The sequence below is a fragment of the Mya arenaria genome, chromosome 1 (genome assembly GCF_026914265.1).
Source record: "Mya arenaria isolate MELC-2E11 chromosome 1, ASM2691426v1".
NCBI classification, from domain to species: Eukaryota; Metazoa; Mollusca; class Bivalvia; order Myida; family Myidae; genus Mya; species Mya arenaria.
In genome coordinates, this window is record NC_069122.1 from 31,071,402 (window position 1) to 31,085,947 (window position 14,546).

At 34.9% G+C, this 14,546-nt stretch overlaps 1 long non-coding RNA gene across 1 annotated transcript; it reads left to right on the forward strand.

The window, feature by feature from the left end:
• Positions 1–411: 411 nt before the first annotated feature.
• LOC128231123 (uncharacterized) lies at positions 412–5,741 on the forward strand. Its single transcript, XR_008260294.1, has 3 exons — positions 412–513; positions 3,724–3,783; positions 5,671–5,741. It is a non-coding gene; the product is annotated as an uncharacterized LOC128231123 (long non-coding RNA).
• The last annotated feature ends 8,805 nt before the right edge of the window (positions 5,742–14,546 follow it).

A 14,546-nucleotide genomic window follows, 5' to 3' on the forward strand; every position in this document is an offset into this window, starting at 1 on the left:
CAAGTTGGTCACAAGTCAGTATGTGACACTTCTTTCAGCTCAATTATAACTGAAGAAGGCTTTGAAGCAGGACCTTCATACTTGGACCCAGGAACATCATACTTTGTATGCGGGTTGGTCATGACAACCAGATGACCCTTATGTTTGTTTGTCTCCAGTCCAAAAGTAAAAATTTCATGTCCATCATTGATTATTTCTCACCTTCAACTTTTTAACCATTGTTTAGTGTTGGTAATTTCAGTGATGTTCATAATTAATTCTAAAATCACTATTGAGAGCTTTCATTTTGGCATTAAAATAGTAATACGAAATGGAATTAGATGGCATTGGATTATGTGTGTGTAATCATCGTTTTATTTTGTGATGCATGTTTCAGAGTGTTGCAGTACCAGTACAGAGTATTGACCCACTGGCCATCCAACACACAGGCACACCTTTATAGCAGTGTATACCGCAAACAATGTCGGTCTTCTTGGCTTGTCCACAGCTCTCCTGGACCAGATAACGATTAAGGTTTAAGATGTTTTGTTCTGATAACGGTTGGAAAGCTTAAAATGCTGTTTTGATAATGGTTTAAATAGGATGTTTAAAAAAGTTGAGTTTTGATAATTGTTTGAATAGGAAGTTTAAAATGAGAAATTCTTTTAATGGTTTAAATAGGATATATTTTTTTAATTTTCAGTTCTGATAACAGTTTGAATATATAGTTTAAGATGTTCAGTTCTCATAATGGCTTGAAATATGAAGTTTCAAGTGATGAATTTTGATAACGATTTCAATATGAAATTTAAAATGATCAGTTCTGATAATGGTTACACTCACTAGGAAGTTCTTGTTCAGTCCTGATGAAAATATTATGAAAAGTAAACATTTTTGCTTTAATTGCCTGAGCAACCGTCACGAGGTGTCTGTCTGTGAATCGGGATCTTGGTGTCATCTGCGTACTTGACAACATCACATCAGTATCTGGAACTGTTGACAGACAATTCTGCCATACAGAACAACACTGGAAGTTCAAGTAACCCAGCGTACTGGCGCCACCAGTAGTTACAGTAATTCTACCCTTCTACAGATGAAAGCTATGGCTATATTGTATACATCAACAAAGACATGTCATTCAGACTCCCTGCTCAAGTAAGCTGAAAGTATTTCCATTGATACAAATATTCTAATGATTGAGAGAGCTCAGAGATCATTCATATCAAAGTAGTTGGCCGATACTGCAACTACAGTCTCAAAGATTAAACTGATGTCATTCACCTGTCATTGTTCTGTGACCCAGGGCTCGAATTTTCAACTTGCAAAACCTGAAACTCACTTCAATTTTTTAAGTCAACCCTTTGTGTTTGCCAGGAAAAATATATGTTGTAATGGAAAACACTGATTTAAGGCATAGTTTTATTGTATTAATGAATAATCATGTAATTGACCATTAAATGATATCATTATGTATGTAAAGTGACAGTCCAACATTACTCTCTCTGCCCATAGGGTTATTCATATGGCCTCCGGCCACGCTGCAATTTTAAATCACTACGTGTGAGAAAAACTTGTTATCCTTTTGCTTGTCATCATTATACAGACTGTGTCTCAATACGATTATCGCTAAATACGCTGCCAAAAATGAAAACAAAAGACCAGGCTACAAAACTGTATACATAGTAATGAAGACATGCCACATATAGTAACGAATTCCTGCCTTAGCACAGAATGTTAATCATGGTCATCACTTTCTGTGTGTTTATCGGAAAACAAAAGTAGGCATTTCTAAAATTAGTTTTACATCTATTGTGCAAGAATTGATCACTGATTATGTTTATATCTCTTTCGAGGATTGCATATTTTCTGCAAATTTTTGCAAGTGTCTTAATTTAATTTTGCGAGTGTGTGAGTGCAAAATTCGAGCCCTGCTTACTCTGCACATACAGTCCATCAACTTGATACCCAAACAGTGAACATAGTGGCAGATAACAGACATATGATTCCAGTCTGTGTTTTAATTGTCATTAATTGTCCAATAGATTGCAATCCCCAACAATAGATTTTGAAAATCCATACTGAATTTTCCATATCTCAGAGGATTGAAGCTGGCTCATCCAGTCACCATATTTCTGTCTTGGTTGGAGCTGAGTTTAATTGGAAAATTGTAAGTCATAAGATCATCGGAGGCGACATCCCTACTGCGATGAGCTCCCTTATTGGGTACTTTATGTCTGGCCCAACACTGTCACAGCCATGGAATTATTCCCTTCAACGGTCATGGACGTCAAAGCAACGCTTGTATCAGAGACCACAGGTTTTGGGACATTGAAGCGTGGGGCATTCCGCCAGAAGAAGGCATGGACACATTTTCTACCTGAAAGACAGCCAAGAAAACTGTTTGATATTCACTGATGGCAATTACACAGCAAAATTGCCATGGAAAACAGATCACAAACAGCTGCCAGATAATGATAAAATTACGAAGAAGGGGAAAGAAAATACCATCCTACATTGATTTGTAGCTGCTTCAAAGTAACAGAGAAGTCCTACAATGCACTGGACCATCCACCACTTTCATTTATGAGAGTCAGTGAAAAGTCTCTCTTCTTTATCACAGGTGTAGACTTTACCAGAACCTTACATGTGAAAGAGAGGCATGGACAGCAACCAAAAGTTTACATTTGTCTGTTTATATGTGCAACCACTCCAACCGTCCATTTAGAAATAATAACCGATCTCACTGAAAAGTTTTTCTGCTGGCTTTCAGATGTTTTGAAAGCGTATGATTATTGCCCAGACTAATGATCTCCGATAATGCCATCACCTGCAAGCCGATGCAAATCAGAAAGAAGACTTTTGCTTCATAGAAACTAAAATCAGATAGAAGAATTTTGCTTCGTAGAAACTCCAAACTGCCCTTCCATAGAAAGAGAAACAGGAGCAGTTCATTCTAAAATGAAAACCGTAGTAAGGCAGTTGTTGGGAAAGACTCATTGATGTTGCCAAGGCAACAATAAAGAAAATTATTGACATAGCTTCCATTGATCTCCAAATGCTACACAGTCATAACGGAAGATGAACGAGCGGCGGTTAACCTACACATCTTGCTCTTGAGACACACTGCAAACCCTCTCACCTTAAAATACACTTACTTACTTAAGCAGAGCTTTCAATTGAAAACACTTGCTAGGCCTTTTGAAATCTCGATGCTTTATGAATTGTGCCCAAGATCCATGTTAAATAGTATTTTATTGGTGGAGTAGTGTTTCTTTGTGAAGTAGTGTTGCTATCATCAATTCAGTAATGAAGTATTAGCTAGTTCAGTAGGTCCATACTAGAAATTTATTGCATAGAGCAGTTACATATGATCTAGTTTTAAACAAGACTTTCTGACGAATTTTACTTTCCGAATCACTTTGAATGCTACACTTAATAAATCTACTTGTTGTTACTTATGTAAATGAAATAAGAAAAAATGTAGGACATTTTGCTAAGATATTCTGGTAATCATTTGTGCCAAATGGAAACCTCTTTGAAAATTTTAGTCAATAAAGTTGTTGTGTTTTCTTTTATTTTTTGTAACAAAACCCCTGTATGAAATTGTGGGATATTCAATTGTCACACGCAGTTTCTGATTACATTGGAAAGAGAATTTTCTCCCTAAATACCTCAGTCATAGTTTTTAATAATTACAATTTATTTTGCATTTACTTTAATGTTTTCCCCATTGTAACATTCCAGACACAGCTCATGGAGCAGTGCCTTCCGCAACAAAAGGGCTGACAAGAGGACTGTAGCCTTGTAAGTTATCTTTCTTACTTAGCCACAATATTTAATTCCATAACCAAGAGGGCTGTCAAGAGGTAAGATATCTTTCTTACTTAGCCACAATATTTAATGCCGTAACCCAGAGGGCTGTCAAGAGGTAAGATATCTTTCTTACTTAGCCACAATATTTAATGCCGTAACCCAGAGGGCTGTCAAGAGGTAAGATACCTTTCTTACTTAGCCAGAATATTTAATTCCATAACCAAGAGGGCTGTCAAGAGGTAAGATATCTTTCTTACTTAGCCACAATATTTACTGCTATAACCAAGAGGGCTGTCAAGAGGTAAGATATCTTTCTTACTTAGCCACAATATTTACTGCTTTAACCAAGAGGGCTGTCGTGAGGACTGTAGTCTTGTAAGCTTTCTTTCTTACTTAGCCACAATATTTACTGCCATAACCAAGAGGGCTGTCAAGAGGACTGTAGTCTTGTAAGTTACCTTTCTTTCTAAGCCACAATATTTACTGCCATAACCAAGAGGGCTGCAATGAGGACTGTAGTCTTGTAAGTTATCTTTCTTTCTAAGCCACAATATTTACTGCCATAACCAAGAGGGCTGTCAAGAGGATTGTAGTCTTGTAAGCTTTCATTCTTACTTAGCCACAATATTTACTGCCATAACCAAGAGGGCTGTCATGAGGACTGTAGTCTTGTAAGCCTTCTTTCTTACTTAGCCACAATATTACTGCCATAACCAAGAGGGCTGTCATGAGGACTGTAGCCTTGTAATTTATCTTTCTTTTTAAGCCACAATATTTACTGCCGTAACCAAGAGGGCTGTCAAGAGGACAGTAGTCTTGTAAGTTATCTTTCTTTCTAAGCCACAATATTTACTGCCATAACCAAGAGGGCTGTCAAGAGGACGGTAGTCTTGTAAGTTATCTTTCTTTCTAAGCCACAATATTTACTGCCGTAACCAAGAGGGCTGTCAAGAGGACTGTAGTCTTGTAAGTTATCTTTCTTTCTAAGCCACAATATTTACTGCTGTAACAAAGAGGGTTGTCAAAAGGACTGTAGTCTTGTAAGCTTTCTTTCTTACTTAGCAACAATATTTACTGCCATAACCAAGAGGGCTGTCAAGAGGACTGTAGTCTTGTAAGTTACCTTTCTTTCTAAGCCACAATATTTACTGCCATAACCAAGAGGGCTGTCAAGAGGACTGTAGTCTTGTAAGTTATCTTTCTTTCTAAGCCACAATATTTACTGCAATAACCAAGAGGGCTGTCATGAAGACTGTAGTCTTGTAAGTTATCTTTCTTTCTAAGCCACAATATTTACTGCCATAACCAAGAGGGCTGTCAAGAGGACTGTAGTCTTGTAAGTTATCTATCTTTCTAAGCCACAATATTAACTGCGGTAACCAAGAGGACTGTCAAGAGGACATCCATTTGTCTTGAAAATCAATCTGAGAGTCTCAAGCATATATATGTGCACATTGAAAATAATGCATTCTGCTAATAAACATGTTGAAGAAAAATGAATCCTCAGGGAAAAAAAGGAGTATAAAACTTGCAATGAGCAGCAAAGCGAATCACAGTCACTGTCTCCGATACTGTCTACTTTGACACAATAATTGTTTGTTTCACCTTTTGTTAACCCCAAAAATAAATAATAAAAATCTATTTCTGGCTTCATCTATTGAAAGTGGCTGGAATGTGTTATATGGTGACTAAATAAAACTGCGTTGTCCTACTGCTTATTGTAGACACAATTCATTATACAGTCTAATTCAACTCTAGTCTAATAAAACTGTCTTATGAGGTTTCATTAACCATTTTGACACAAATTGTGTAGGTAAATCCAGCTGCCACACACCATTTTATTTCACATGTATTCTATGTTTCTTCTATTTGTTGTAGGTTACAACTGCTGACCCCACTCTTCCAGGTAAAGAAAGTAAGATGTAACACAGAAGGCTGGTAGATGGATGTACCACAATATGACATGTACACTTATGTTGGATAGGCATCGAGGAATGAAAAAAGGTTGCAACCGATATTAAATTAACCTTCTTACTCTCACCCCTTAGTCTCAACTTAAAGATTTACTGTAAACATGTATGGCTTCAAATTAAGTTGATTTATGATTAAGACTGAAGGTTTCAATGTGAACTTAATTGTTTCTGAGCATGTTGCTGCCGTTCTTTTACTGTCTGAATGATATTGTTTTCAAGTTGCTGATTGATTTTTACCTTTAATGGTGTAAGGCTATTTAATAGTGATGAATTTGAAAAAAATCAGACAAGTTAATTTCTTTTTTATTTTGGCAATAAAATATATATTTAAATAAATGGGTTTCCTACAAATAAAGAGTAATAATCATGGTTGGCACTTGAGTCAACAAGAAAAATAAAAAATATGGTTGATCGAATAAATGTTCCATATTTTACGAGAAATATTACCACTGCATTAAGAATCTGCGTCCTGATTTTTACTGAAATATTTTATATTAAATTTTGAATGAATGTATAGTTCTTTTTTGTTGTTGTTAATATGTGTACGTAAATATAAGCAAATCAACAGTTGCATGTAAAAAATGCATTTAAGTTTCATATTTTTTGTTTTATATATTTTCTCAATTTTTTTAGTTGTTTTTGTTTTTTTGAAGGTTCATGTACAACAGATTGATGAATTGGTGTATTCACTCCTTGTGTACCTGCTTTGATATGTACAAGCTATCGGCTCAAAATGATGCTACATAAATAAAAAGACCTGGTTTTGTATGTTCTGTACACAAACATTGATGTTGAGCAGCCAAGCGCAAATTATTAAGTTCATTAAACCTAATGAAATACATATAAGTAATAAAATTCTAGTACGTGCATTTCATAACATGATCATTGTTAAAGTTGAAAGAAAATAGAAAATTTTACAACAATGAAACACAAAATGTCTAGTTCAGTTGTTTAGGATGGACATACTACATAAGTTGTATGCACTAGAACCAAGGACATCTAGTAATAGTAATTTCGATTTTAAACAAATAAAAAAAACCATTCCTAAATGTGTTGTACTATACACATTTCAATGAAAATTAGCAGCGGGATTCAGACAATTGCGTGAGGCAAGGTACCATGTGCATGTCTCTATTGCAGGTTCAAATTTACTTAATGCTTTGAAAGTGTACAGCCTATCTTCGCTACAACTCCAGCTGACAACATTGTCATCCTTTTCACCAGTCATTATGGCCTTCAGCTGATGGTCAGCACGAGTAAGTGCAGATGTGGAGTTTTGCCTACTTCCCGGCAAAATGTGCGAATATGGAGATGGGAGGAAAACGCAGCCAGGGTTATAAGCCCAGCCAGACAATGTATGGGGACACATCTATCGACAACACAAACATGTACACTCATTTGGGTATCTTGCAGCCGCCCATTGGAAAACTACCATATAATATTGATGATGTCTGACAATGTGTTGGATGAACGTTATTTTAAATGCCCTTTTCATGCGTTACCTTGTGGTGTGTATCTTTTATTATTTTTTTTTGTTTATATACTTACATATTGTGTCTTATGCAAATCTTTAGTCAATGGAGGCAATAAAAATATATAATAAAATGTTTGTAGTAAATGGCAACAAGACTGTATTCATTTCGTTTTATAGTTTGGTGCAAAAATATATTAAATTGGTAGTAGGACTTGATATGAACTATGAGGAGGTCAGTGTCTACTGTGGTTGGTCAGTCAATTGGTCAGTGTCAACAGTGTTTGGTCAGTCAATTGGACAGTGTCAACTGTGGTTGGTCAGTCATTTGGTATAATAGTAATATAATATTAATATTTAATAATAGTTTATTGCATGTATGTTGACAATAAATCAATACAAATATATCATATATATACCTTATTTAAAGCAAATGGGTGATTATATGACATGCAAAGGGATTGGGCCACGAGTTATACCAACATCAGTTACGGCCCTCTCCCAAAACTTCATTCAATGAACATAAGACATGAAGTGCAGTGTACATGTACCATAACTCTATTTTAGCAAACTGCAGAGTACATTCTCTGGAAAGGAAATGACCAAATAAGCCATACCAGTAGAGCATAGGCCCTCGATGGCCTCTTGCAGGGATGGGCCTTTTGTTTTGTTTAATGCTTTTGAGGGTCTTTAAGATGAACCCATTTGAAAGTTTTAAAAATTACCACATTTTTATTTTGTAAACATGTTTTTAAAGATTAACATAGTCTATACAGGTTACATTTGGTAATTGAATATATAAACACACATCATTTTATGTTATTTTAAGATAAACATAGGTATTTAAACGATAAGCATACACAGGAGATGGAAGAACATGATATTACACAGAGTGAGTTTGGGATGCAGCCTGGATGCCGGTATTAGGTGCACACCCCAAGTACCATTTATTATTTAAAAGCGATTTAGGATAATTAGTTTTATTCCCAATGATGACTGGAGGTTGGTTTCGTATCAAGAACATGTAATTAAATCTAATCATGAATCCTACATGCCATATTTTTGAAAGGCTCCCAAGGGAATTTTGTTCAGAACTCCAGGGGATTTGAGTCCCATACCTGGGGATTTTCATAATCGCCATTTTCATAATCATTAATTCTGGAAGATATTCATCCCCCACCGGGCGATGGTTCGAAATTCCGAGAGAATCCCCCACCGGGGGATATTGTATGTATGATGAATGACTTAAGTTCTCTAAATCATCATTATTTATGAGCTAATTCGTCAGCATGCTACATGTTGGGAGGAGAGTTGCGATTTCTTCGTTATATTTTTTAATACAAAAAAATGTACATAGAAAATGCTTCAGTAATTTAGTGGAATGACAACGTACATGATCAAATGGGTGAAAATGACCCACAACTTGCAACACGGTGAACCCTCAATTATGTCCACGCTCACCGCCACAACCAGAAGACGTACGCTTTAATATAGTGCCGGAGGTGTACGTCGAGCAGACGCAGTAAACGTGGTAGTGCCAACGCCTCGCAACCGCGTCTACGCGTTCATGGAAAAATTGACAAAGTATGTGACGTATTTAACGTGGTTCGCGGTTCACTCGATCATTTAATAATTCAATACCTTTCAACGCTTTGAAATTGCTGTAAAGGTGTTTTATTATTAGTATTATTTATTAATCTACCACTAGACTCGTATGTGAACTGATGCAAATTGCTTCCATTAAAGGCAAGCTTCAACCAGCTTACAAACATAAACCATGAAACTGACTTAAACAACAGAATGACATGATTCGTAATGTTGATACTTATCAGTAATCAGTCAATAAAAAGTGTTCTTACATTCACGACTTCGTTAAAGTTCGTCCCACAAATCATGACATGGGGACAATGACCATCTCGACAATATATGGCACTGCCTTAAAGGCTTACCATTACGTTTCTACAAGCGCTGAATGACTTGTATATGCCGTTGATACCTATGACGACGTCCGAAACTTTGCTTAAGAAATAAGAAAGGATGGACACTCTTGGTTTCTAAATTGTATGCGTGTGTTGCATCTTGCTGCAACCTTCAGTATCGTAGTGTATTCATAAGGTTAGCCTTAGATAACCGTATAGTAAAACGAAACATCAATCGTAAAAAAAAACTTTAAAAAAATCAGACATATTGTTCTGACAGATGATTCTTTTCCTTTTTAGTGTAAGTATATAAGGGATATAAATTGATACATAGCAGTAATTGTAGTTTCTATCTCTAATGTCCAAAGGCAAGTATTGCTATCGTTATCATGCCAATCTTTTTTATTTGCATCGCATTCACTAAAAATGGTACTATTGACACTGTTCGACGTTTTGCAAAATGTTTATTACCTTTATTGCAAAGATAAATTTATAAATTTATTGTAAATATAAGGGTTAACGTATCGATGTTGCATGCATCATTGATTTCTGCAGTTATACGAATATACCCCAGCAGAGCTATTGAAAAAGTGTCTTCTTACGCTTGTAAGCGGGTCGTGCACGAGAATTTTGAGTAATACCACTAGCCGATACATTGTATTTAGAAAGGCTATACTAATAATCTAATGTTTATTTTCAGGAAATATTTCTACTTATCAATTTATAAATCTGTATTTATTCATTAATGCATTTATTACCTCACTAATATATGCAATACACTTATCGTCGTATAATTCAGATACAATTACTCGTTTTGTTTCGTTATTTCGTGGAGAAGAACGCATGCTGTATCTATTACTTAGACCTCTGTCGAGACGAGGTAAATCTGTCGACAAGTCTTCATCAAAATAAGGGCAAAACGTTAATGTAAATTATGTCCACAGAATTCTTTCGGGTCAGAATTTCAGTTTCTTCTATGTTGTTCCCTTTAGAGTGATATACGTAGAAAACATGGATTTAAATCAGACTAGCCTAGCTTAGTTAAATTTGATAATTTATATCAGAGGCTATGAAGTTTTTTGCTCATGTACGTTTGTGTCTTGGCCATATCAAAATTTATTTTGTGTTATAGGCCAAAGGCAAAATGCTGATTGGCCAATAAAAACTTGTGACCTGTTTTGAACAAAATAAATGCATACTTTAACTTTGCCTCACCTGGACAGTACACGCTATATTTACATAATGCATCTAATCAGTGTCAGGACAGCAACCACTCTAAATTTTAAATATCCAAACAGAATAGACGGTGGAAGGATTATATTGTATTCAAACAATGTACTCTAGCCCCTGGACATGTGTACAATTAGGTTTGAGTGAACGGAGTCATATGTGGTCAACCTTGCAGATATATACATGTGTTAGCTTTATCTTGGTCAGTTGAAGCGTGAAAGCAAACAAAAAAGAAATTCTTATAGTGGCTGCCATGAGGGAAATCTGGTCTTTTTCCAGGTATTTCTTATGGGTTGTGCTAGATTTAATATTGTGTTGGACTATGCGGAACTGTTTCCATTGAGTTCTTTCACTTGCTGGTTGTGAAACAAATCATTCAGGACATTGAATTATTCAAAAGGCACAAGCTAAACAGTTAAATAGCGAAATATTCACACGTGTCAGCTACATCTTTATGACAAACGATTTTATATATGAGTGCTCTGTCGGAAATATTTAAAATTAGTTTTATATAGTTCAAATAGTCGCTGACGTCTCTCCACGATTCATTGACGCATACCTACGACGTAATTACTTTCGCCCCATGCAGCTGCCATGGAAACATAAACGAAAGGCAAGTTTGATTATGCTCTTTCTTGTGTATTAGAATGAGTTTAAACACAAAATATCTCTATTTCATTTTAGTTATGGCACTATCTGCACTATTAGGATCCTTTCCCATGAAAAGTCCAGTTGAAACTGTTTCCTCTTAATAGGTCACTTTATATCTCAAAGTTCATTTATGACCTACAATAAAAGGGAAAAAATAAAGTACTCTTATGTTCATAATGAAATCAATAATTGATTGAGAGAAAAATTTGTCTCCGTATTAATAATTACAAAAAATAGAATTACAAGAATTGCAAACAGGCTTTTTCTGTTGGTTTAAGAAATACGTCAAGAAAACAAAATCATTATACTGTTTATTTGAGTAAACTTTTATTGAAAAAGTGACTGCATCAGTTCAATGGTTCAACACTTTCAGCGTCTATGGTACCGGAATTATCCAATCATCCAACCGGAAGTGATGCCCCTTGCAGTGGAGTTGGCTAGTTGACCAGATGGCTATGGGCGACAACTCACTGATGATAACTGGGCTGTACCAGGTGAGCGGTGTATCATCGATGACGTTTTATAATCGTTTAAAATATTCACATTTTTTTTTTTTATCTTGACAATTAACAGTAGCAGAAAATGTTTATTTCATTTTCGTGTATGTCAAATTATAATATTTTTAAATAAAATGTTTCTTATTGGAGGGGCTTCATTTGTATAAATCTAAAAGTGGTTTATAATTAACTTGCAGAAAAGGCTCATGAAATGAGAGTGCAAAACAATACAAAACTGATTTAATTCATATGAATATTATGGTTAAATGAACATAATTTAATTGATTTCGAATGATATTTGTTTATAACTTATTTAATTCACATGTTTAACAATTGTTTATGTAATTATAATACTTGCTTATTTTATATATAAACTACTAATTGAAATAAGTTACTGCATCGGTTTTTCATATAAGAATCAATGTTACAGCGTCTACGGTACCTGAAGTGGCCAACCATCCAACCGGAAGTGATGTCCTTTGCAGTGGAGTTGGCGAAGAGGCATAATGCGGCTACAATAGCAGTCAGGTTTGCGTAAGCTAGTGTGGACAACTTCATCAACAAAGATATGTATTATTTTGCTTTGTTTTTTGTATCAATGTTACAGCGTCCACGGTACCTGAAGTGGCCAACCATCCAACCTGAAGTGATGTCCTTTGCAGTGGAGTTGGTGAAGAGGAGTAATGAGACTACAATAGCAGTCATGTTTGCGTAAGCTAGTGTGGACAACTTCATCAACAAAGATATGTATTATTTTGCTTTGTTTTTTGTATCAATGTTACAGCGTCCACGGTACCTGAAGTGGCCAACCATCCAACCTGAAGTGATGTCCTTTGCAGTGGAGTTGGTGAAGAGGAGTAATGAGACAACAATAGCAGTCAGGTTTGCGTAAGCTAGTGTGGACAACTTCATCAACAAAGATATGTATTATTTTGCTTTGTTTTTTGTACAAGTTTGTGTTTGCATTATTTGGATCAGCATTGTTTTTTTTAACAATCCATATTAAAAGAATGTTTTCACTAAGAGGTCACTTTATATTTCATAGCCTTATGATGAATTAATTGAAATATATGGATTACACTTTAAAAGGTTCTTATTCAATCAATTATTTTATTAAACATATCAATGATTCTTCGAATTTATGATTCTTTTTTCCAAATACACGAAAATTGAAAAGGCATTTTCTATTGGTTTTAGAAATCTTACAGTGAAAATGCTAAAAGGTGCCAGCATTCTTCCCAAGATTTCTTTAACCGAACCCAAGTAGCAGAAAATGTTCATTTCATTTTCGTGTATGTCAAAATATATATATTTTTTTTAAATAAAATGTTTCTTATTGGAGGGGCTTCATTTGTATAAATCTAAACGTGGTTTATAATTAACTTGTAGGAAAGGCTCATGAAATGAGACTGCAAAACAATATAAAACTGATTTAATTCATATGAATATTATGGTTAAATGAACATAATTTAATTGATTTCGAATGATATGTGTTTATAACTTATTTAATTCACATGTTTAACAATTGTTTATGTAATTATAATACTTGCTTATTTTATATATAAACTACTAATTGAAATAAGTTACTGCATCGGTTTTTCATATAAGAATCAATGTTACAGCGTCTACGGTACCTGAAGTGGCCAACCATCCAACCGGAAGTGATGTCCTTTGCAGTGGAGTTGGCGAAGAGGCATAATGCGGCTACAATAGCAGTCAGGTTTGCGTAAGCTAGTGTGGACAACTTCATCAACAAAGATATGTATTATTTTGCTTTGTTTTTTGTATCAATGTTACAGCGTCCACGGTACCTGAAGTGGCCAACCATCCAACCTGAAGTGATGTCCTTTGCAGTGGAGTTGGTGAAGAGGAGTAATGAGACTACAATAGCAGTCATGTTTGCGTAAGCTAGTGTGGACAACTTCATCAACAAAGTTATGTATTATTTTGCTTTGTTTTTTGTATCAATGTTACAGCGTCCACGGTACCTGAAGTGGGCAACCATCCAACCTGAAGTGATGTCCTTTGCAGTGGAGTTGGTGAAGAGGAGTAATGAGACTACAATAGCAGTCATGTTTGCGTAAGCTAGTGTGGACAACTTCATCAACAAAGATATGTATTATTTTGCTTTGTTTTTTGTACAAGTTTGTGTTTGCATTATTTGGATCAGCATTGTTTTTTTTAACAATCCATATTAAAAGAATGTTTTCACTAAGAGGTCACATTATATTTCATAGCTTTATGATGAATTAATTGAAATATATGGATTACACTTTAAAAGGTTCTTATTCAATCAATTATTTTATTAAACATATCAATGATTCTTCGAATTTATGATTCTTTTTTCCAAATACACGAAAATTGAAAAGGCATTTTCTATTGGTTTTAGAAATCTTACAGTGAAAATGCTAAAAGGTGCCAGCATTCTTCCCAAGATTTCTTTAACCGAACCCAAGTAGCAGAAAATGTTCATTTCATTTTCGTGTATGTCAAAATGTATATATTTTTTTAAATAAAATGTTTCTTATTGGAGGGGCTTCATTTGTATAAATCTAAACGTGGTTTATAATTAACTTGTAGGAAAGGCTCATGAAATGAGAGTGCAAAACAATATAAAACTGATTTAATTCATATGAATATATTGGTTAAATGAACATTATTTAATTGATTTCGAATGATATTTGTTTATAACTACTTTAATTCACATGTTTAACAATTGTTTATGTAATTATTATATTTGCTTATTTTATATATAAATTACTAATTGAAATAAGTTACTGCATCGGTTTTTCATATAAGAATCAATGTTACAGCATCCACGGTACCTGAAGTGGCCAACCATCCAACCTGAAGTGATGTCCTTTGCAGTGGAGTTGGCGAAGAGGCGTAATGCGGCTACAATAGCAGTCAGGTTTGCGTAAGCTAGTGTGGACAACTTCATCAACAAAGATATGTATTATTTTGCTCACTTTTTTGTATAAGTTTGTGTTTGCATTATTTGGATCAGCATAGT